At 43.1% G+C, this 26,389-nt stretch overlaps 1 protein-coding gene across 2 annotated transcripts in view; it reads right to left on the bottom strand.

Moving 5' to 3' along the window:
- The window catches only part of LOC126161581 (Ig-like and fibronectin type-III domain-containing protein 1), a 666,669-nt gene extending 664,402 nt beyond the window's left edge, over nucleotides 1–2,267 (bottom strand). For both annotated transcript variants that reach the window (XM_049917526.1, XM_049917527.1), the window contains exon 1: nucleotides 2,237–2,267. The gene's annotated coding sequence lies outside the window, so the exon portion shown is untranslated. The remainder of the gene's footprint in view (nucleotides 1–2,236) is intronic.
- Nucleotides 2,268–26,389: the final 24,122 nt, after the last annotated feature.

Below are 26,389 nucleotides of genomic sequence, written 5' to 3'. Positions count from 1 at the left end.
TTCTGTGCGATTCTCCAGATCGTCTATGGACACAGTGGTTTCGGTGTGACAGCCGCAGACTGAGGCGAGTCTCCTCGCTGAACAAAACTTAATGTCCTCGTGGACTCCGCCTCTAATGTGTGGTATCCGCAGCAAATGACCGCTGCAAAGGATGCAGAGAAACTCGAGATATCAAACGAGCTTCCAGTAATCTGTCCGAGGCGGTTTGTGGTGGTGACACACTACTTGTATTTCAGTTGTTGTCAGAGCGGGTGTAATCTTTTCGAAGAAGCCACAACTACTCATCTTCGCAAACTTTTGTGCTGAGTCCATATCGTCACCAATCGTTCTGCAGTCATTGCACAATAATCGTCTGCGCTTTCCATGGGTGATTCTCACGTGGCCCCTCACGAGTGGACTTTTCTGCAAGTCCGAAAGTGGCGAAACGGGCAGATGTGTTTCTTCTGCCGATGTAATGTTAGAAACATACCCAACAAACGTGGTGTCATGCTGCAATTATTAATCTTTAGCGATGTTTTCTTTTCTGTACTGAAAATAATCTTGCACAAAACCGCAACTTTGATCAAAGTATCCCACAGATAGGGAAATACTGGGGTATCAGCTTGGCAGCGCTTGGTCGAGGTGTTCACGGTGTAACATTCTCCACAACCGTTGGGGTAGGCACATCAGGTTGCGTGGCACAGACACTGTAGGTGGACCTTTGAATGTCTCAGGTTTCCAGATTTAGGATTTGCAAGCCACCGTACGGTATATGGCGGAGAATACTTCTGATACCACTAGTCGCACGGTTAGAACCACTATCGGTAAGCCTCCGTATGAACTCTAATTCTGTTGTTGTGATCACTGACGTATGGGGATGGAAGTAATACGATGCCAAACTCTGATTCGAACGTAAGCTCTCTGAATTTCAACAGTAAACCTCTCCATGATGCACTACGCCTTTCTTGTAGAGCCTTGCGATTACTAACAGAACCCTTGAGGAAACGTACCGTCCTCTGTTAGCCCTTTCTCAGATCCGCTGTTTCTCCAAAATTAATCGCACCTGGTAAGGGTCCGAGGCTGAGAAGCATTCCTCTCGAAACGGTCGCACGTTTTATAAGTTTTCTGGCCGTGGAATGAAACCTTCATCAACTGTTTTTACAATTCACAGATTCCAATCGGATCTGCTTACAGATGAAAGTAAAACAATACCACGGAACAACAACACATAAGCTTTTCTGATTATGTGTATCATTACTTGCCAGTATGTTTCTCTTTCGATGAAAACATTTGTGCAGAGGCCTTATCACCAGTTATTGCATGGTGACTGAAAAGACCTCCACCATTAGACGAAGTCTACATTGGTGGCTCAGTAGTCTTGGCCCATAGAACGAAGTCGTATTCAGGGATATGACGGGAACGACCAATCGAAGCTAAAAAGTCTACTAAGCGTGGGCTCTAAAATGGGTGCCTTAATATATATTTGCAACAGACCGAGGATCCAGACACAGATTAGCTCTGAGAGTGGCAATGTGTGAATCATGCGACAGACCTGTACCGTAATTGGTGGATGGAGTGACTATATGAACTATAGGGCCTTTGAGGGCGTAAAAATCATTGAAATGAGCCTAGCAAGATATAACTGGACGACTACTAAAACAGTAACAATTACAAAATTTTTACATCATTTATCAGAAGTATTTCTCTAAATTATATAGCGTAAAAAGAATAGATTTAGTTTTAAAATGTCTCGCAACTTCTGGTTGAAGTGCAGATTTTTACTCTGGCGACCATTTGATTTTATACAGACTATTAATCTCTGACATTAGTTCGCCCCAGTTTTTGTAAGAAATATTTATGTTTGTGAAGACCGCTTTTTGCAGAATCTTCGTATGACATAAAATTTGCTGTCTTGCTTTGTTTCTTACAGATTCACTACAGTTTGTGTTTCTCACGTTTATTTTCATATAACTGCAGTACAGGAGAACTACGCAGTAATTCCTTACGAGTTTTTTTTCTGGAATGCGGATTAATTTGGCTCAAACATATTGTTTATTTGGGTGAAAAAGTACTTCAGGTAATTTGCATACTATGTAATCCAAATAAGTATGATACAGCGAGCAGGCCAAGTCATGATTCATGAAAATATCTGTCCAAGTATCTGGGATCGTCAAGCACCAGTAATCGACATTTGAAACCTGTCACAAAATTACGTACGTCTATTAACAGAAAAATACGAAACAAGGGTTGCACTTACAGTTTTCGTAAAACAGCATGCGACGGTTCTCGAAGATGCTCCACGAACCTAAAAACAGAGGAGACACGTATTAACCTCGACGTTGTGTAAACACGGAGAAAAAAAATATTTGTGAGAACACACTATCAAGTAGCCTGGGTATGGTACAAAGGCAGGAAGATTAGGTGTTAAGGTCCCGTAGGCGGCGAAGTCATCATAGGCCGAACTCCAACGGTAATAATAGAATGATGGTAAGGAAATAAACCATGCCCTTCTCCGCAGAACTAGCGCGGTGTTCGTCTTAAGTCACTTTTGGAAGCTACGAGAAACACAAATCAGGATAATCCCCAGTGAATCTGAAGTCCACCTCTCTCGAATGCGACTACAGTGTTTCAATCAGTGAATCAGACACCTCGAAAAAATTAAATTATGCTTTAAGTTTTTCAACGTTGGTACACTCTGAAATCTCCGCGTCACAGTTCCGTAGCTTTCCGCTAACCAAAATGGCGCTGCCCATCTCCACTTTTGTTAAGGAGCTGTGCCATTTTCTTGTTTCGGCTGCTGTAGCAGGAAGCTGCGGAACTGTGACGTGGAAATTTTAAAGTATACCAAGGTTGGGGTTGGGTTGTTTTGGGAGAAGAGACCAAACAGCGAGGTCATCGATCTCATCGGGTTAGCGAAGGACGGGAAGGAATTCGGCCGTGCCCTTTCAAAGGAGCCATCCCGGCATTTGCCTGGAGCGATTTAGGGAAATCACGGAAAACCTAAATCAGGATGGCAGGACGCGGCATTGAACCGTCGTCCTCCCGAATGCCAGTGTGTTAACCACTGCGCCCCCTTGCTCGGTGTGTACTAGGACTGCAGACATGTAGCAACAAAGAAACGAAAACTTAATAACGTTAATTTATTTTTTCGAGCTGACTATTGTAACCTTGTGAATACCCCTCGTACGGGAAGGAGCAATGTTTCTGGATATAGAAAAAGCATTTGACCGCGTCTGCCACGATGGTCTAATCTACAGACTAGATCAGGTAGGGTGCCCAGTTCACATAATCTGGGTCATTGATTCCTTCCTTACAGAACATCAGTTCTTCGTAAGGAACGGAGACAAGTCCAGCTAGACATGACGGATTGCGGCGGGAATCTCGCAACGTTCGGTTTTAGGTCCTGTCCTTTATACCATATAAAGGCAGACAGGCGGAGAGATTGCTCTCTATGCAGATGACGCCGCCATGTACAGAAGCAGTCGCAGCCTACTCCTTACACATCGCCATCGCCAATAACATCTCGATAAGATTACGCAGTGATGCAACCGCTGGAAAATAAAGATCAATCTTATCAAGTGCCAGGCGATCTGTTTCACCCCCAAAATCAAGCTCACTGATCGTCAACTCACCATTGGTGGTAAAGAGATAACTTGGAGAAATTCAGTTAAATGTTCAAATGTGTGTGAAATCTTATGGGTCTTAACTGCTAAGGTTATCAGTCCCTAAGCTTACACACTACTTAACCTAAATTATCCTAAGGACAAACACACACACCCATGCCCGAGGGAGGACTCGAACCTCCGCCGGGACCAGCCGAAATTCAGTTAAATACCTCGAAATAGATCGACGCCTAACATGGAACAGGCACCTCACCACCGCAGCAAACAAAGGCTGCGCCAATTTCTGCTGAAAGGCGACAGAATAACCACTCAGTGCAAACTCCTCCTCTGGCGATGGCTCATACTTCCCGTCATCTTGTATGGCTCGGAAGTATGGTCTATGGCGTCAGGCACACTTATCCCGACTGCAACGTCTCCAGAACAAAGTTTACTGTGTCATCTCAAGCGCACACACATAAGAGACTTTCTAGGCCAACCCACCATTTACACACTTATTCAAGACAAATCCACAAAATTTTACGAAACAACACGAACTTCGCCCCACTTGCTCATTCATAATTTAGGGAACGAGCCACCAGAAGCTTCTCACAACCGCTAAAAATAAACCCTTACACGCCTCTTTAGGGACCAATAACATACATAAAACATCAAACACAAGCTTACACACAGAAAACAGGCACACAACCCAATCCCTCATCTTCACGTAAACCCCTAGCGCATTCTGAAGTCAGACGGGCACAGCCCAGTGGTACTTCATACACAACCAAAACAACCATAGCCTCGTCGTCGTACGAGAAGACACCTCAATCGGTGAGAAACTATTAATAATCTGAGTTAGCGCAGCACTGATAAGAACAACGCAAAACCAGGGCATAGCACACGATCTGCTGTGTGTGTGTGTGTGTGTGTGTGTGTGTGTGTGTGTGTGGGAGGGTGGGTGGACATGAAACAGCTTGCGCTGTTGCTTCCCATTCCCTTCTCTTTTCTTCAACGTAATTATTCGCATACGCTCGCAGTCCAACGTAACGGAGGGTAATGCTGTAGGCGACAGTATCGCGTCGGCATATATACCTGTATCACGCGACCGTCAAATATAATTTTACGCCCCGATTAAATGCAAATTCCTACTCACACTTTCACGTCGTTAACGGCAAAGTCAAAAGGAACACCGTTTTACGATAACGTACCTAATTTCTCGGAAGCGAAACGACAAAATTACGAAGAAAAGGTGGGCTACCGTGTCAAAGGGGTTAACTGAATTTGGTCCTCGTAGCTCCGTCCATTCGGCAGGAGGATGGAAATGACAAGCGCTTAAACGGCGAAGCGGAAAAGTGTCAGAGAAGGGGTTGAGGGGGGGGGGGGGTTGTTAGGGGACCGACAAAGGATGGAGTAATGACGCTTTCTCCTTTCTCCACGACTGACGCCTTCCGCCTCATCTTGCTGGCTGGTGCTACTTTGCAAAGAGAAGCTAGCGTTGCGTTTATGTTCAGGTCACGCTTCCGTATTTTTTTCCTTCTCCACTCATACAGACTGGGGACGGGAAGTCGGTGAGCTTTTTACGGTACGTAAAACAGGTCCAGTTTTTTGTTTTTAAGGCAGTTGCACGCCAACCAATAGAATTTCTTTAAAAGACAGCATCATAGATTAATTCCTCAAGAGTCACACACAGCACAAACGCACCGTATGTGTTACAGTTGCACAGAGTCAGTGTCTAGGTTTATCGACCTAGTCATGGGGAACAACTTTTGTTAGAGCCGAAATGTTCATTGACGCTTGCTAGCCACGCTGTGCGTCTCTTTATTGAATTCACCGCTCCTGACAAAACGAGATTTCACCGAACTAGCAGCATGAACTAACCATGTGTTCTGCATCTGCACGCATGACAGAATGATTTTGAACAAGCAAAACCAGTAAGAATGAATCTCTCTAACAAGGAACCCACTGAATGCGCGGTCGTGAGTTCAGTCTTTAGCAAGGCCCTTAGAAAGTGTTGTGTTAACAGTTACAACAGGAAAATATTAGCTGCTAATGACTCACCGTGCGCATTAGGAGGTCGACAGAAAACGAGTAGCAGGGAGGTGCAGAGACCAGCCTTCTATGGGACCCACGTACTACACTTCACAAAATGGACGTCTTCGACATTTAATAAATGTTCAGATCAAACCGTTAACTTGCACCATGAACACTGAATGAAAAAATGGCGCACCATAGTGATCACAAAAGCTCGCACCGTCAAGATCGAAGGCGAACTCCTCGGGAGTTACAAACCATGCAGGACGTCCAGCTAGGTATCCAGCCTTAAAGAATGCATATGGACTCATATTGGTCTAAGGGGACTATGAGAACTGATGGAATGTGATGGCACGCAAGAAAATGTGGAACAGTCTGTCGTGGAGCTTGTCGTGAAACTGGCTATCCTTTAAGGGTGGCTGCAGATAGTCAGGTAACATTTTTTTAAAGGTACGGTAGAAACACACAGAGGCTGAATTTGACGAGTGGTTACAGCTTGTTGTTGTTGTTGTTGTTGTGGTCTTCAGTCCTGAGACTGGTTTGATGCTCTCCATTCTACTCTATCCTGTGCAAGCTTCTTCATATCCCTGTACCTACTGCAACCTACATCCTTCTGAATCTGCTTAGTGTATTCATCTCTTGGTCTCTCTCTACGATTTTTACCCTCCACGCTGCCCTCCAATACTAAATTGGTGATCACTTGATGCCTCGGAACATGTCCTACCAACCGATCCCTTCTTCTAGTCAAGTTTTGCCACAAACTCCTCTTCTCCCCAATTCTATTGGATACTTCCTCATTAGTTATGTGATCTACCCATCCAATCTTCAGCATTCTTCTGTAGCACTACATTTCGAAAGCTTCTACTCTCTTCTTGTCCAAAATATTTGTCATCCATGTTTCACTTCCATACATGGTTACACTCCATACAAATACTTTCAGAAACGACTTCCTGACACTTAAATCTATACTCGATGTTAACGCATTTCTCTTCTTCAGAAACGCTTTCCTTGCCATTGCCAGTCTACATTTTATATCATCTCTACTTTGACCATCATCAGTTATTTTGCTCTCCAAATAGCAAAACTCCATTACTACTTAAAGTGTCTCATTTCCTAATCTAATTCCCTTAGCATCACCGACTTAATTCGAGTACATTCCATTATCCTCGTTTTGCTTTTGTTGATGTTTATCTTATATCCTCCTTTCAAGACACAGCTTAATGAATTACAGTGTCGCACACTTTTCAAAAGGGATAGTTTGCTCTAAAGCAGTATGAGTTTTATACGCGGCCAAGAATAAAGCAGAAGCAAGTAATTTGGACCAGCTATTGGCCAAAAGCATTGTTCATAGCACAGTTGTCGTTCTCTTGAGCCCATTATCCCACCCTTTTTTGCTGTGACGTAAATATCCCCTATTGATCTTGCAAGATCATGCACACGACAAAGAATTGCATAGCGCAGAGCATCTCCAACTTCATTCAACACAGTATATAATTTTCCAGCCAGTTTACCATCCAGATTAATAGCCGACATAAGGCATTGATGTTAGGTGACTTTTAATACAACAGGGTTTCTTTCACATGCATTTCCTCTTCAAAGCCCGATTGGTCGTAGTTGAAAACAAATTCCTTACTGAACGATGGGATAAGTTTGTTTACCTCATCTACAAATTTTCGGGCCGATTCCGCAGCTTGTTGTGCGTCATCAGTTTCACAATTTGTCGTCTCATGTCTTCCGATTCTGCATCACCGAATTTATGCAACCATTTACTGCTTTCCTTGAAATGACTGTAATCTTAAAGTTTTGAACACAGCTGCACGATCAGCGACCGTTTACAAAATAAAATTAAAGCAATAACAGCCCTCGGTCGCAAAAAACAAGTCTTTTGACCTAGGTTTCTGCACTATTACGAGTGCTTTCATCAGAGGTAAAACACTCAAACTGGTATGTCGCGTATAAAAATAAATATCAAGCGATAATGCTTTTGTAAGAAAATTTTTGAAACAGAATACATAGAAAACAAGACACTATGGGCTGCTCACACGTGTAGAGCTATGGTAGCATGAGTTTGAGTGTTTTACTTCTGATGAAAAGCACTCATATTGGTGCCGAAACCTAGGTCAAAAGACTTGCGACCGAGAGCTGTTACTGGCTCAAAAATGCTCGGAGTACTATGGGACTTAACTTCTGAAGTCATCAGTCCCCTAGAAACTTAGAACTACTTAAACCTAACTAACCTAAGGACATAACACACATCCATGCCTGAGGCAGGAATCGAACGTGCGACCGTAGTGGTCAGGCGGTTCCAGACTGAATCGCCTAGAACCGCTCGGCCACACCGGCCGGCAGCTGTTATTGCTTTTAATTTTATTTTCACTGTAATCTACGTCTCGCGAAATTTGATTTGCATAACGTAGTAGATCACAATTATGCACATCTGTAAACTGTATCTAGCACCTTTTAGACGTGCAAACACCATCACTTGTAACAAGTGCGCCTTTTCCTTTCTTGAGTATCCGTAGTTTTTCTTATGCACTACGTGATCATATTGCTGCGGACTTATTCGAAATCTGTCCATAACTGTTTATTTCTTTTTTTTCTGTGCTCTTCCATCTATGTAATTATGTTTAGTACCAGCTCATTGGACAACCATTGTCCTTTACTACGTTTCACCGGAGACGTTATTTGCGACTCCCTGTCCGACAAGGATGATGGACTACATGGCTCGATACCTGTTTCGGTATCACTTTCACATGTTTAGCACGTATCGTCATCATTGTACTTCTCACGTACACACACAAGGTGTGTGACGAGGGCCTCCCGTCGGGTAGACCGCTCGCCTGGTGCAAGTCATTCGGTCTGACGCCACTTCGGCGACTTGCGCGTCCATGGGGATGAAATGATGATGATTAGGACCACACAACACCCAGTCCCTGAGCGGAGAAAATCTCCGACCCAACCGCGAATCGAACCCGGGCCCTTGGGATTGACAGACTGTCGCGCTGACCATGCAGCTACCGGGGGGGGGGGGGGGGGGGCCGACACTTCTCAAGTGCACTGCCCTCACTGCCGAGCGTATACGACACGACACATTCCACTGACTCATCTTGCAGAAACGCTAATATTTCATCTGCCATTTCTTACTCACCCTGCGAAATGCCTTGGATACCTATCTGACCAAATGTCAACTTCGGCAACTGTTTTTGTAGATACAATGCCATGTTTGCTCTGTTCATCGATAACATTGCTCTGCTCTCTATCAACACCGCTAGTACTGTATCACTGTTATGAGTTACTCGTCGACTAAACAGTTCAACTACGCTCCGTAGGCTCATGCTGTGCTCACCATTGGATGTCTCTGTTCCCGCCCCCTGTTGCCAAAAGCAACCAATATTGTAGTTGCATGGTGGACAATGTGTGGGGCGTCGAATACCGTATAAATCACAAGCCTTTTGCGACCTCACACTCAAGATGTAGCTTGTGAGAGGAGAAAGGAGTTTCAGAAGTTCATCATGAACTCGTTCTAACATAATTTACGGAGAGGAGATGACTGTACTGTAGACGTCACATATTGCGAAACTACGCTGCAGGTTTTCTACGCCCTTCCGCCTCACAGTGTCGTAACTAGTACTGAAAGATACTTACCGGCGCCGGGAAGTATCAACAAACAATTTGTGCCTGACAACGGTTGTTCCCAAAGGGTGATCTATCAAATGATTCAATGAGCACTATGCGACTTAACTTCTGAGGTCATCAGTCGCCTAGAACTTAGAACCAGTTCAAATGGCTCCGAGCACTATGGAAATTAACTTCTGAGGTCATCAGTCCCCTAGAACTTAGAACTACTTGAACCTAACTAACCTAAGGACATCACACACATCCATGCCCGAGGCAGGATTCGAACCTGCGACCGTAGTGGTCGCTCGGTTCCAGACTGTAGCGCCTAGAACCGCACGGCCACTCCGGCCGGCGGGTGATCTATCAACCGAAGATGTTTTATGTCAATACTTTTGAAACATCCTGTATAATGGATTCCTAAAGAAAACGTAATTTCTCAGTAGTTCAGAAATCTATCAGATATTGTGTACTGTGCACTACATACTGAATGCATAATCGAATCGGAATTTCTGAGTCAGGATTGCGTATTGACAGTGGCCTGTCTTCTTCCGTCGAACGTAAGGGGAAAATTTAATCTAATGACGATTTTTACAACGCCTCCAAAGGCTCCGTTCAGCTTTTGGAAAAGACTGCTTACAGTTGCTTAACACAATTTCGTCTTAGCTCCGCTTCCGGCAGCGATGAATTTCATCAAGGTCGACAAAAATCGGTTATTGTTCCAGAAAACATCGATGAGTGCGCAACACGGTCGAAGACAGTGAGAGAGACTTCCTTAGGTACATACAATAGAAGACTGTAGTCCATTTTAAAATGGACCTTTAGCTTTCCAAAAAATCTGTTCCTTTTGGAGGAACTATTAACCAAAGATGAAAAGCGGCATCGTGTCAACTGGTTACAGAAAATGTTAGAACAATTCGACCGAGGGAATGCAAAATCCGAATCCAACTTCGTAAGAATAGACGACACTTGGATATAGTATTCGAGCCTAGAACTAAGCAGCATTTAGACGAAATTTTTGTGTGTTCCAAGATGAGCGGACACCAATAAATGTGGTTAGCTTTCAAAACATGTCAAAGAAAGTGGTCGCTTGTGTCTCCTATTGTTCTGGATATGTCGCAACTTTTGCCACAGGAGAACGAAGATTTAATGCTGAACTATAAACAAAATTTGTTTGCCAGAAACATCAATGAATGACGAAAACGTCGCATAATTCTATACTATAACAATGCCAACTGTACCACATTTCGTCAACCAGTTGATTATTTAATGGATAAATACGACGTATTGTCTTTTTGTCACCCCCTTTTTTTTAAAGTCATCAGCTTTCTGTCTGGTTTTATGCGGTCCATCGCAAGTTCCTCTCGGAGTAGCACTTTCAGCCTCCGTCCTTCATTATCTGCTTGATATATTTCAATGTCTGTTTTCCTCTACAGGTTTCACCGTCTACGGTACCCCCTAGTACCATGGAAGTTATTCCGTGATGTCTTAACAGATGCCCTGACATCATGTCCCTTCTTCTTTCCATGTATTCCTTTCCTCGCCGATTATACGGAGAACCTCCTCATTCCTTAACAGGTTACCTAATTTTCAACATTATTCTGTAGCGCCACATCGCAAATACTCTAATGTCTTTTGGTTTTCCCACATTCCATGTTTCACTACCGTTTAATGTTGTGCTCCAGACCTACTTTCTCAGAAATTTCTTCCTGAAATTGATAGTAGTAGACTACCCTTGGCCAGGATTGCCCTTTTTGCCAGTGCAAGTCTGCTTTTTATGTCCTCCTTGTTTCGTCCGTCTTGGGTTATTTTGTTGCCTAGGTAGCAGAATTCCTCGACTTCACCTACTTCACGTCAACCAACCCTGATGGTAAATTTCACGCTGTTCTCATTTCTGCTACTTCTCATTACTATAGTGTTTCTTCGATTTCGTCTCACTCCGTATACTGTACCAATTAGACTGTTCATTCCATTCAGCAGATCATGTCATTCTTGTTCACTTTCGCCGAGGATAGCAACGTCATCAATAAATCTTATCATTGATACCCTTCCACATTGAACTTTTGTTCCACTCTTGAACCTTTCTTTTATTTCCGTCATTGCTTCTTCGTTGGATACGTTTAAAGAGTCCACTGTCTTAGACCCTTCTTTAATTCTAGCACTGCGGTCTTGGTCTTCACTCTTATTGTTCCCTCTTGGATCTTGAACATATTGTATATTACCCGTCTTTCCCTATATCTTATCCGTATTTTTCTCAGAATTTCGAATATCTTGCATTTGACAATGTCGAAAGCTTTTTTCGGGTCGACAAATCGTATGAATGTTGCATGTCCATTCGTCTTCAACTGAACTGCCTCATATCGAACAAAAAATTCGTGGGTAACTTTTTATGTATCCTCAAGAAATTGATGAACTCCTTCAAAACAACGTTTTTGAAAGGTAACAATTGAACATAAAAAATGACCCAGTAGTTTTATTATTCCTATTTACAATTCTTATGTACAAACGTTAGTGTACTATGTAAACAATTACATCAAAATAGTTCTCATATCGAATGCAATGAGTCGACTTCAAGTAGCCAATACATCTCTCTGTTTATCTTTTGAACGTAATGCTACTTGTTGCTCTCTGCTCGGAATATTTACGATTTTTCTCGGGAAGTGACCGTAAGCAAGCAAAGGAAACCCGCTACTTTACTTCAGTTTAGTTAGTTACGTTTCTGTAGATTGTTATATCCTAGCCAGTAATGCCAACCGAGCCCGCTGCCAAAAGGTTGGCAGCATCAAAGTCCGGACGCCGTCCGCATAAGCAGCGCCAGCGATATAGGAAATCGCCGCAAGTCTGCGTGCGCCACCGCTGGCTTCTGGCTTCTTAAGCGCTGGAGTCGCGAGCGCTAGGACAGCTCTGTATTCGCCGCTCAGTTGTATACTCGCCACCGATTTGTGTACTTGCTAGTCAGTTGTGTGTTCATCGCAGCAGAGTTGTTGTTTGTTGTCAGCCGACGCTGACCTAGCCGCTCCGACTCGAACTAGACAGATTTCTGTAGACACGGAGTGCACTACTGTGTTTCTGTATCTTCGTTAATAAAGATAAGTACCGACTTTTATTTAATCAGAGTGTTTGGGGTTTCATCTTTCTGTTCACTTCCAGCGGACCGGTCGGCCCGCTATTAAAAGTGTGGCGGTGACTTCGTAAGCCGTTTCTACAGCGAAGTGTTTGTCGCTACGAACGCCGCCACAAAATAGATCATATTGACGTCTGACACTGCAATGTTTAATAGATTAATTAGATGAAATCTGCACACTTATTTAAAAAAAAATTATTTTTGTGGCTGCTGATAATATAGAGTTGCCATTCAAAAATAACAAATGCTGCAGAAACAGGTCTGACAAACAATACGTCCATAAGAGTCCTAGCTCTAACACGTAGACCACATTCGATATGGTAATTTGTAACGACTAATTCTTAAGAAATTACGCGTAACGTCATTGAAAGAAGATTCGCCAACACAGTGTCACTGGCAGACGAAGATGATGGTTATTCTGTTAAATACTTAACTCTAAAAAACGCCAACAATAACAGCAACTGCGCTGTTTCTTCCCTAGTTTTATAATACATGTTGGTAGTAATTTGTTAACATAGGCACTCGCATGGAGCGAGGGATACGAGAGATACACAGATTTTTTTTTCAATTGAAATCTATACTATATGCGAATTGAGAACGTGCCATGAAAAGCAGCGATTCTCCAAAGAGATTTGGGGCTGTTCAGAGTGATTCATCGGAAGATATTCCCGTTTTTTGCCCTGCCCCGCTCTGCACCGTGAAAGCCAACCTACAGGTCGCGGCAGATGTTTTTCTTCTCCACTCGCTATTTTAAGAGAACGCGCCACAGTCAATATCACATCCGTGCCGTTTTCAATTTATCTGAAACGTATAGATCGGAGCCTTTTGAATGCAACTTGCAAAATATACGCTTGCACAAAAAAATTTCGTGTGTCGAAATTTAAATGCGTACAGCTCACGGACTGAAATGGAAGCCAGTGAATAAATCAATGTTCCACATGAACTAATTTCGAAACGAACTTCGGTCTGATGAATAGCCGTCGTTCCGTTTCCGGATCGGCCGATATCTCTTGGCGGAGTACATCGGAGTATATTATTTAACAGATCCGGTTTTGATACAGATCGAGAATTTCTATTCGCTGCAAAGAAATGGAGTTGTCGCTTTTGACGCGCCTCCACCAGTTCCTGATCGTAAGCTGAGTTATTCACATTGGAAAGCAGCTCTACATAAAAATGCAGTACTGATGAAGTGATTACGTCACACTCAGGTACGAGCGAAGCACTAAAATTTGTAGAACGCAAAACAGCCTTTGACTTTTTTATTTTATAACCGTTTTTTTTATGTCAACATCATATGTCTGTGTATTCCTAAGACTAGTATGCAAAACATAAACTCGAAGACAAGTTAGGTCCCTCACGACATGCAAACACAAATAAAACTGTGATAAACACAAATGACGAATAGTGTAAGGCACCCCGTCACCAGAGACCGTCGGTACGTTGAAGGTAAACACACAAACAAAACATTTTTCGATCGTGGGCTGTTTCGTATTCTACAATTTTGAAACCAGAACAAATAAATAAATCATTTAGGGCACCATGGATTTACAGTGGGTCATTAAGATAGAAAGATATCATCATAAGATATCATCTACTTCAGTACAAATATCATTTGTCGTTTACACTTTCCTTTTCTACAAAAGGGTACTGCTCATTTTTTACGCATGAGATCTTCACGTAATGATAAATGTTTCATGATTTAGATTCAAATGGTTGAAATGGCTCTGAGCACTATGGGACTTAACGTCTGAGGTCATCAGTCCCCTAGAACTTAGAACTACTTAAATCTAACTAAGCTAAAGACATCACACACATCCATGCCCGAGGCAGGATTCGAACCTGCGACCGTAGCGGTCGCGCGGTTCCAGACTGAAGCGCCTAGAACGGCTCAGCCACAGCAGCCGGCTATGATTTAGATTGTAGATGATGACATACGTCTCCACTTAAAAATCTGCCTCTTTTTTACGTCCATAAAAAGTTGAAAAATGGGAAACGGATTTATTTTTCTCGCGAGGGAAGATTGTGTTTCAGCAGCCTACGTGCTTATGGGCATAACAATACAGCATATTAATGTAAAATTTCAGCGTCATTATCTTCTTTACCTCAGTAATGCGGATTTCACCACGATATGTCACGGGAGGCACACCCGCTAATATAAAAGGGTACGATACAGCAGTGACTAAGTTATTCCGGATTACGACGCAAGGTTCCTCTGGACATGCATGCATGTCTCAAGCATTAGGCACTGCGGCGATTACAATCGTTATGAAATACATGGAATGTATTCACAGTTGCGAATATGGACAACCATCGGCTGTATAATAGAGTGACAACAAAGAAAATTTATGCCGGACCGGGACTCGAAATCGAATTTCCGGCTATTCGCGCCTTACCATTTCGCTACCCGAGCAAACCTCCATACGTTGTCAGCCATGTGTCTACGCGCATGCATGTCCAAAGGAACCTTGCATAGTAATTCGGAATAACACAGGCACTACTATATCGTATTTATTCCCCGACACAGGACAAGTGACTTTCCTCTGCACGGAAATATACTTACATAATGGATGTACGAGTACAGGTTGTAGACACATGGTTGACGACATACAGAAGTTTGGGTCTGGCCGGGAGTCGTGTTCGGGTATGATGAGGCGACGGCTGGTGAGAGAGGGGAAACTCGGGTTCGAGTCCCGGTCCGGCACAAATTTTTATTGTCGTCATTCCATTCTACAGTTGATGATTGTCCATATACGCAACTGTGAATACATTTCAAGTATAAATGGAGCGGACAGTACTGTGTTGTCAATAGAAGAGCAATAGCAGCAGAGTGAGTTGGTTGGAAGACCAGTGCTGGACTGGTCATCAGATGTGACCTGAGTAACTGGGCATTTTAACCATTCTAAAGCTACCCAAGTCGATTGTTGGTGGTGCGAGTCTCATGTATCGATAGATCATTGCGGAGGGTGGCTGTAAAAAAAACACATGAAATCACCAGAAGGAATCATTCGTGAGTTTCAAAGTCCTGCCGGCAGTCCAGATGGCAGAATAAGTGTGCATAGGGAGTTAAGAACAATGAGGTACAACGGTGGAGCAGTTCCTCATAAGCCACACACTATTGTAGTCAACGCTAAAGGCGTTTGAGGTGGTGTAAAGAGGGATGCCAATGGACAGTGTATGACTGGAAACAAGTGATTTTGAATGATAAAATTTCAGTTACACCCTGTGGCAATCCGATGGTAGGGTGCAGACAGCCGCAAAACTCGTGTTAATTCTGCACTGTGTCGCTCTTTCCACATTCCATACGAATGCATAAGCTCGTTGGAAAGGAAAGTGGAAGTACATGGTTGGTAAAAGTGTACTGTTATTTAACACTACATCGTGAGACACTATTGCAGGTACTTCTGAGCACCTTGGCGATCACGGTCGGCAGCTCGTGGTGGTGCGGTAGCGTTCTCGCTTCCCACGCCCGGGTTCTCGGGTTCGATTCCCGGCGGGGTCAGGGATTTTCTCTGCCTCGTGATGACTGGGTGTTGTGTGATGTCCTTAGGTTAGTTAGGTTTAAGTAGTTCTAAGTTCTAGGGGACTGATGACTATAGATGTTAAGTCCCATAGTGCTCAGAGCCATTTGAACAATTTTTTTTTTTTTTTATTACGGTCGCTCTTTCCTACTTCCGCCCTCATACGGCCGTCTCATTTTGTAGAAGGCCACATAGAAATTCTGCAGCGACAGTGACCAGTCGCTGCTGTACCCTTGTGAGGGAGCCTTGGACCATCACTGAAAAGTAGGGTTTGAATTTGGCTAATGCCTGGAGAACGCTACCTACCATCACGTCTAACGCCAGCAGTGAGGTACCGAGAAGGTAGTGTTCCAGTATGGGAGTGCTTTCCATGGCAAGGATCTTGTCCCCTTATTCCAGTTAACAAAATGCTAGACGCGGAAGGATATTAAATGATATTGTAGCGCTGTGTACTGCGTACAGTAGCGGAGTAGTTTGATGACGACGGCTGCATCAGCATGAGAATCCAATCATAAAACAGATCTGTGATGCAATGGTTTGGGGACAATAACGTTCCCGAAGTGGGATGGTCCGCTCAGAGTCCCGATATGAGACCACTGGAACAAGTTTGGGATGAGCTAGAACGTCGATTTTGCTCCAGACCCAGCGTGCAACATCAGTACTTCCTCTAGTTTCGGCTGTTGAGGAAGAATGGGCAGAAATTCAGACACCTCATCGAAAGTACTCCCAGTAGAGGTCAGGCCGTCATGATTAGTATTAGGTATCTGGATACAATTAGATAGTGTATACAGAATGAAGATAGAACTTGGTGCCGGGTTTTAACTGACGCGTCGAAATTAAAATTTAAGGCCCGATCGCGTGGTAGCTAGCTAGCTCACTCACTCAAGTAGAGATAGTGATGACACAGCACCAAATGACTTCCACGTTCTCCGTTTCACTAAATGCGATTCAGTTACAACTGCGCAACGAGAACAGGACAGCACCTTCCACAGCTCAAAAGAGTTGGTGATACCGCCAATAGTTTCAAGACACCGGCTGTTTATGTGACAGTAAATCCACAGGTCACCACCGTGTGATCGTCCAATATGTACAACCCATTCAACAGAATTTTGCACTGAGTCCTCAGAAGTCTATTCGTTGTACCAGCTGAGAGTTAGCCATACCTTCTGTATTGGTCCTAGGTATTTGACGACAACGTTTCTGTTCGGAACTACGGAGGATTCATTTGCTACAAGCCGTTCGAGATCGCGATGAACAACAACGCGTGGAATATTATGAATTCATCTTGGGCGTGGAGATACAGGATAATTTTCTTTCGCGTTTATTATTCAAAGGCTACGTTTGATTTTAGTAGAAACGTGAACTGTCACAATGTAACAATAAGGAGAACAGAGCAGCCACATATCACTGTTGAGCACAGGAGGGACCCTGTATAGATGCATGGATTTACGAGAAAAGATCTCTGAAAAGACAGTCACAGGAACAAAGAACCTGTAGATGTTCCACAATTATAAGGACACGCCAAAAATTTTGAGCCGTTTCACATTATCGATTATGGTAAGTTATGATCGACCCGTCATTCGGCTGTTATCAAGGACACGAACTATGTGTTGTGTACGAACAGTGTGTTAGAGGTATAAGTGCAGGTATTGTGATAACTGGTACCTCAATATGTACCCACCTTAATGTGAAAGTTGTTTTTTCTTTGCGTCTAACAGTTTTGTGGAAAATACCTCACATCATGTACTACCTGATGTTTTCTGCACCATTAAATGGACTACGCCTGTCAGTATAGACTGTTTTACATCTACCGCGTCCACACTAAAACAACACTAAAACACCCAGGGGAAAATAAGCATTAATGGCTTGATCTTGCCACATTTGCTTGCCGCTACCAACGAACCTAAAAACACACACACACACACACACACACACACACACACACACACAGACAAAGAACTACGTGAGGGCTCTGTGACTGGAGGCAGGGTGCTCCGTACTGTGACGGGGACCTAGTTCGTTGGCAACAGCCGGATAGTGTAGATTCCGGTGCATAGATTTGGAATGCATCCGTCTGAATGATGTTAGAGATGGTGATCGACTAAATTGCAAACGGTACTATAACCTTGAAATCTTCAAGAGCTGTTGTGAAGATTTAAAGCAAGGTTAAAGATGTTACGTCACATCAGCAGGAAGTGTTCGCGAACATAACTGAATTGCATTACGGACGTGTCTCCGTACAAGTGTGAGCTATCTGCCAAATAATTAGTGTGTTCTGTGTATTAATAAATAAAACTGGTGGTTAAGACGAGCTGTTCTGAACTTTGCACTAATATACTGCGGTAGAGTTAAGACTGGCAAGAGACGATACTAGAGCTGTCGAGAACCTAACTGGTCAAACAACTGAGATTAAAACTTAAAAAGAAAAACGCAACAAAAAATCATCCAAAAAGTGAAAATATATATATTGCCCCTTTAAGTTTCAAAAATGGTTCAAATGGCTCTGAGCACTATGGGACTCAACTGCTGTGGTCATAAGTCCCATAGAACTTAGAACTACGTAAACCTAACTAACCTACGGACATCACACACATCCACGCCCGAGGCAGGATTCGAATCTGCGACCGTAGCGGTCGCTCGGTTCCAGACTGTAGCGCCTAGAACCGCACGGCCACTCCGGCCGGCGGGTGATCTATCAACCGAAGATGTTTTATGTCAATACTTTTGAAACATCCTGTGTAATGGATTCCTAAGGAAAAGGTAATTTCTCAGTAGTTCAGAAATCTTTCAGATATTGTGTACCGTGCACTACATACTGAATGCATAATCGAATCGTGCGGTTCCAGACTGTAGCGCCCTTAACCGCTCGGCCACTCCGGCCGGCCCTTTAAGTTTAATGTAAAAAGTAATATTTTGATTCAAGTGTCGTCACGTCGGGGAATGGCTAAGTAAATAAAATAAGAAATTAACAACAGCTATCCTTTCTAGAACAGCATAGTTTCACTATTGCTGGGTTTGGCGTCATCTCTTTCAATCCTGCACCGCCCGCATCCACACCTCAGAATAACTAGTGAAGTTATAATTACTTATTACAAAAATATGGAAACCAATTCGTCTTAAATTAGCCTAACATTGTTAATCTGTCTTACGAGGCCCATGTCCTACATTGGTTGGATGACAGTGCTCTAACTCACGCTTCATTAAAGCGCGAACGCGAGTCGTGTGGTGTGTGGTAGGCGGCGCGAGGGGCCTGTGACGTAACTGCGGCGACCCGAACGGTAAGTCGCGTGAGGTGAGGGCAGACGTCATTGACGGTTGTGTCTGTATTCGTAATTTTTCGGAGTAAATTAATACTCAGACTCGACGATTTGATTTTGTTATTTTAATATTAACCTACGTTGTCTAGGTAGCTTACTTGTATTTGAATTTCACACTTTATCATTTTTAGTTATATTCTGTTTTTATTTACTTTCGGTCCCCGACTCTGCGGTCAAAGAAATATTACTACTTATACTAAACTTAAAGGGAGAAGGCCTTTTTTTTACTTTTTAGTGCTGTTATGTGTCTGGGTTTTTAAATTTTTAATTTAACTTTTATTTCATGCTTTTTGAAATTTACATTTTACTAGTAGACACGTTAATAACGACGATCTAATGCTGTAATCGGTTTTCTTGTTATCAAATTCTGCCAAATGGGATAGAGTGGAACCAAGACAATTGTTCTGCTTTTCTTTCCCTCGTAATTAGTGAAGGTAGTTCAGTTTTTCCACATAGCTGATGAAATGGCAACTGAGTACAGTTATCGTTGTCGATAACAGTGCGTAGCTTAGGAACAGGTTCGCCTATAACACGCAAAACGGGCGAGGTTATGATCGTATTTTACCATTGTCCTTATGCGATTTACGTGTTTCCTTTTTTAGTTCACCATATATATTCATTGACTACGTTTTAGTATACATTTAGCTAATTTAGATAACATAAACAATAAGCAGTGGCGATAATTCTAAATCAAATCGGAAGAAAGTGTGCTGCCATTGCGCTCTCTTGCTATAGGCTGTATAAACTATTACTGCAAAGTCATTTGATTTAGTACTGTTGTTGCTGTTGTTTTTGGGGGAGGAGACCAGACAGCGAGGTCATCGGTCTCATCGGATTAGGGAAAGACGGAGAAGGGAGTCGGCCGTGCTCTTTCAAAGGAACCATCCCGGCATTTGCCTGGAGCGATTTAGGGAAATCACGGAAAACCTAAATCAGGATGGTGGAATACTGAATTGTAGACGTCAAAAAGAACTGCAAAAAAGTCATGATCGCCCTCTTTCTGCTCTGTGGGAACTGACACAGCAGACTTCAAAAAGCTAAAATCGTCATTGTTGATCAACCATAAAAGATAGCCTTATGATCTCGCAGACTATGTTCTCGTGGACTTTTTATTTAGATCTTTTTGGGCTCTACAGTCTGGTACTACGTAACTTGGTATAGCTCTTATGTATTACGTAGCGTTTATCAAGAGAGTGTGCTGTAATATATTTTTAATTACGAAGCGGTTTTTGTGTTTGTGAACACTGCTAGTTTAATGTGACTGATTTTCTCTATAGACAACTTGAAGTGAGCTTTATTGGTTTGTCATACAATCTACATGAGAAATTACCAATGCTCAGTTCAAGATGTCTCGGGAATAATTTGATAAAGCAGTGTGCATGGTGAAATGTTAGTGCACTTTGTAAGGTATCAAACTAAATTCATGAAAAGTGATGAGCACTAACAATGATGGCGTAGTGCAAAGTGCCACTGTTCAGCAGTGTTCTATTTATGTTGGGCTGCTCAGTGTCAAAATATTTAAAAGTATTTCTTTGACAAGCAGTAACCATCCAGTACGTTCCACTTCTTGAAAATCCGTCTCTCTTCCCAACTCAAATTTCATTTTCCAACAGGATCGATCACTACCACTTTCATATAACAGCATTTCTTAACAATGAGGTACCTCAACGTCAGTTCGTCCATAAAGAGCACACGGATCTCGTTTCGTACCACTTGGCTCCAAGGTCGCCTTCTCTCACGGTGCTTGATCTTTTTCTGGAGGTTTGTGAAAGACGCCGTCTATGTGTTGTAAAATATTATCTTAATAATATGAATATTTATATATGTGTTTGGAGAGAGAGAGCTTTTGATTTTTGATAGAGATTTTTACTTTAAGTCGTAACTGGTACCTGAATTTTGGTTGCTGCCTTCTTTAATGATCAGCTTCTGCGCCAGTTGGTGACGTATTATAATTTGGAGGTAGTTATTGTTCTTTAAGATTTAAAGTACGACCCTGTTTGTTACCTGGCCGTATTGCGGATAGCTTTGAGCCAAAGTTTTCGTAGCTTATCATACCTAAGGGACCACTGTTGTAAGTAAATACGATCAAACAGCAATCTGCTTTTCGTGAGAAAAGGAGATTGCTTGGCACACAAACTTCCTTCAAACTACACGTCCTGCAATATAAAAATTGGTCAGTGGAGTTCAGCACCATACTACTGTACAAGAACATAATCCAATTACTGTAATGAAGAAATTATGAGAGGTTGTTACGTATTGAATGAAAACTATAGAGAATGCATTTCTTTTCCTGTATTTTAGTGAATTTTATGCACTTACAATTCTGTCGATTGATAGACGGCGACGACAATGAATTTCACCTCCTTTTCCAAAAACAATATATTTATATCCTTCACTTTCAGAAAATTTGTACACATAAATGTTTGGCAACTCTTACACATACTTTACTCGGTTTTATCACTAAAATATCAGTTTTCATTAAATGTAACAATACGTCTGAGCGACGGCCTAGCAACACGTCCTCTTTCCACAAGATACAGATTAACAGTCTTCTTTTTTTAATAAATCAATTTTTTTGAGTCCATACTCAAAGATTGACAACTATTATCGTTGCGGGGATTCCGCGATAAAGGGTTTTTTGCTGTCCAGCTGCGATTCACTTCACTTCAAGTACTTTCTGAATCACATTTACATATACGGTATATACATACATTACTGAGCTTCTCAGAATAAAATCAGGCACGAATTAGTTAAAAAAAAAAGGGTAGTGAGGTAGTGTGTCGCCTTCCAAGAACTTCTGGTGAACTGCAACGCTTCCTATCAGTAGCATTGAACGCAAGAACTCCAGGCATGCTCGCTGAGGTATGGGACGAGTTTAATTATCTTCTGGGTGTTTGTCAGGCGTTCGCTGGAGGACATATGAAAGAAAATGGTAACTGATATAATAATAAAGTGATAGTTTCATCCTAAACGTAACTAAACATATTGAATGTGCCCGTATAAAATCTTTTAAATAAAATAAAAGTTTTGTAGTTCTCTTTGTTTCTTAAAATTCACCCCAAGAAGCTGCACTGCTGTGAAATTGGATGAATGTTTTTGAATTATCCTGGAGGTATAAAAGTGAGCAGGCATTCGTTGAGTTTCGCGAACTCGATTCCAGCCCTTCTCACTTGCCCGGCGCCGGCCGGAGTGACCGAGCGGTTCTAGGCGCTACAGTCTGAAACCGCGCGACCGCTACGATCGCAGGTTCGAATCCTGCCTCGGGCATGGACGTGTGTGATGTCCTTAGGTTATTTAGGTTTATGTAGTTCTAAGTTCTAGGGGACTGATGAACTCAGAAGGTAAGTCCCTTAGTGCTCAGAGTCAACAAAACTTCCCCGGCATCAAAGGAAAGTGCTTGGCTAGTACAGTAGAAGGAGCGTAATTTATTAGCTAAAATAGTACCACTGCCACCCTTAATCGCGAGGATATGGAAATAGTTTGACCGAGTAAAGTGCTGACCGCGCGGTGCAGCATGGGAAATACCGCTGGCACGGCGCTTCCCGAAGCAGCTTTCGTCGCCGCTACTTGGCGAGAACCGGAAGGCGGCCGAAGCGGGACACGTACATAAAACTGTCTCATAGGCGTGATCTACGTCACCATTACTCCAGCCGCCCGGCGTCGAAGTCACCCGCGGAGGAGATATAGCGTCTCCCCGGCAGCGCGCGCCACTCCTTAAGGACTCTCCGGGAACTTGGACGCAGCTTAATTATTTTCGCCGGGAGATGGAGGGGCGGACGCCGGCTCGTCCCAGATGTAAATGCGCCCGCCCTCCATCCAAGTCGGCGACCCCACCTTGGCTCCCGACCTCTGGGAGGCGATTTATTCTGTCCCCGGAATTACCGGAGTGTACAAGAGGGCGATCGGTTCAGCGCAGAAATGCTGCACCAGTGCACTCCGAAGGCAATCTCCATTTTTCCCCCGTTGGGGGGGACTGGACGCCGCTCACGAAACGGAAGACGCGCTCGTTATCCTAATGGCGCCCTGGAGCACTCTTCAAGCGGAAAATTCCGGAAGTCGAGGGTCACCAGATTTACGATCTGAGTTGTAAAAAAGATTTTTCAGACGATTTCTCCATATTTCTCCTATCCTGTTTTCCTTAAATGTGGTGAATATCATCATGTTTTCATAAATATTAACCAGCATAGGATATAACAACCATATCGAAAAGCGTCTGATTGTCATGTATGCAATAAAATTACATCCTCTGTGTCAACGGCATCTACAAGGTGATTTAGCAGCTCCTACCTATGAGTTTAATGCAAACCGCAACACCTTCAGATATCACGTGCAAATTTTCGTATTCTCTCGGCCGCTATCGACAAACTATTAGCTTTACAGAAAAAATGGACACGACATTTGAAGGAAGTTTAAAGTAGTTACATTGTGTACTGGAATACTGTCATATGTAGTTTTATATGAATGCGAGGTGTCACACCATGCATTCACATAACTGATGCGCCTCGACGGTCTATGAATCCAGAACCGTCAATGTATAAGAACATACACGTTCGGCCTCCAGCACGAATCTAAAATTAGCGACCACAGAGGACGTGGACAGCGGCTGCAGGTAAGTGGCTTCGGTGGGAGTGAGGGCCGGCAGAGGTGTGTGCCGGTATAGTCCGCGCATTCGCACTAAACATTGTGTCCGGGTGGTGCAGTGATTAACGTAGTTGCCCAGTAAGCAGGAGATCCCAGGTTCGAGTCCCGGTCTGGCACACATTTTGACTCGTCGCCGCTAATTCTGCATAAAGTTCTGGTAAAGCCGACATTATTAGTTCCATCTCTTTCCTTTCCTTTCCTTTCTCGCCACTTCCCCTTCGATTTACGTAATACCGGGTGATCAGAAAGACAGTATAAATTTGAAAACTGAATAAATCACGGAATAATGTAGATAGAGAGGTACAAATTGACACACATGCTTGGAATGACATGGGGTTTTATTAGAACCAAAAAAATACAAAAGTTCACAAAATGTCCGACAGATGGCGCTTCATCTGATCAGAATAGCAATAATTAGCATAACAAAGTAAGACAAATCAGAGATGATGTTCTTTACAGGAAATGCTCAATATGTCCACCATCATTCCTCAACAACGGCTGTAGTCGAAGAATAATGTTGAGAACAGCACTGTAAAGCATGTCCGGAGTTATGGTGAGGCATTTTCGTCGGATGTTGTCTTTCAGAATCCCTAGAGATCTCGATCGATCACGATACACTTGCGACTTCAGGTAAACCCAAAGTCAACAATGGCACGGACTGAGGTCTGGGGACCTGGTAGGCCAAGCATGACAAAAGTGGCGGCTGAGCACACGATCATCACCAAACGACGCGCACAAGAGATCTTTCATGCATCTAGCAATTTTTTTTTGTTCTAATAAAACCCCGTGTCATTCCAAGCATGTTTGTCAATTCTTACTTCTCTATCTACATTATTCCGTGGTTTATTAATTTTTAAATTTATACTGTCTTTTTGATCACCCGGTATATATCACAGCTGGGACCCCGGGTGGTGACCTTTCTTTCAGATGTGTCCAAAAGAATAGACACCACGCATTCGTAAAATTGATTCATCTAGATGGGCAAGGAATCCACAACTTTTAGTGCGAGTGCACATTTACTTTCGACCTCCAGCGGAAATCTAAAAATTAGTGAGCCTGGAAGACACAGACGGGGACGGCGGATAAATGGCACTAGGTGGGAATGTAAGTCGATTGGAGATCCTGCCGAGATAGTCTGAGCATTTGAAATAAATAATTGTGGCTGGGTGGCGCACTGGTCAACGAAACTGCCTAATTACCAAATCACCAAGAGTTTTCAGAGTCGAATTCCGGTCTGGCACACATTTTCACTCCTCGCCGCTGATTCCGGTTAAAGTTCTGATGCAGCTGATAACATTAGTTCTTACCATTTCCATTACATTCTTCCCCTCTCTCCTCCCCCTCGACCTTCAGTTCACATAGTATTTAATGTTCGTATTATTCAAGAAAATGCATAAAAATGACCTTCAAACACGTTTGTCTTGAATAATTCAAAAACTTTGTCCTCCAGCGAAAACGTAACACTGTACAAAATTTAATTGCATTACTTTTCCTAGAAAAAAAATGCCCTGTTCACTTTTTCGTTTGAACAAATATTTTGCACTTAGAGCAGGAGAGTATGAAGACCTCGAGCGTGGTTTCTGGTAGCGTTGCGGGTTGCAGAAAACCCGCAGGTAGGCGCAACTAAATCGCCCTGTGTGTGCTGGCCATTAGAACTGCAACAAACATCAAGCTGGCATGAAGTGCACTGCATGCTTTTATATGAGAATGATATTTCTGTACGGCTACGTAAAGTAGCTTCTCTATAACATACCGTATATAAGTAAAAGTTAAACAGCAACTATCTCATCCAGAAATTGCATATGTTTGTTGGTTGGTCGTGATACAATCGCGTTATGCCTTGGGTAAGTAGTAGAAAGGTATGTCAATTGTGTCGAAATTTGATAGCAACAGGCTTGGCTCTCTCGAGAGCGCAGTTTGCGGTCCTGCAAATTTCTACAACCGTATGTGGACTCAGTGCGTTCAGGAAGATCGTAATCAACGCCATGCATCATCTCAATGGCCCCATGCGACTAGTGCCTGAGGGGACAGACATGTAAACTTCCTGGCAGATTAAACCGTGCTTTCGAAAGGCGAAGGTTTCAGGTCCGAGTCCCAGTGCGGCAAACAGTTGTAATCTGCTCCGATGCAGAGTGAAAGTTCATTCTGGAGACAGAAATGTAGGGGTTGGACGAAAATAGGGATACGATGAGGGAAATGATCTCTTGAAGATAAATGCAGATTCTAGTCAAGCCTGCAAGTGGCACTGTTGTATTTGACCACGGGTGGTCCCTATGCAATGCCCTAACTACGTTGCAAGTGGCAGTGGAGGTCATAACAGTGTTCTGTGTAGCAGTGAGTGCATCATGTAGGGGTTAAGTTAATTCGAAGTTGGGACAGTTGCTGGTGCTCGTGTTACTGACGCTCCCAAGAACGCCACGTGCAGTGACGAGAACCTGGAAGGCCCCGCAAGGCCGGAAACAGTGTTTAAATCGAGACGTCATTAACGAATATGAATCTGGTAACAGATTCGGGACCATCTGACGAATAACAATCAGTTGCTCTGTCCATAATATGCATATC

The sequence above is a fragment of the Schistocerca cancellata genome, chromosome 2, assembly GCF_023864275.1.
Source record: "Schistocerca cancellata isolate TAMUIC-IGC-003103 chromosome 2, iqSchCanc2.1, whole genome shotgun sequence".
In the NCBI taxonomy this organism is placed as follows: Eukaryota; Metazoa; Arthropoda; class Insecta; order Orthoptera; family Acrididae; genus Schistocerca; species Schistocerca cancellata.
This window is presented reverse-complemented; position numbering and strand designations above follow the sequence as displayed.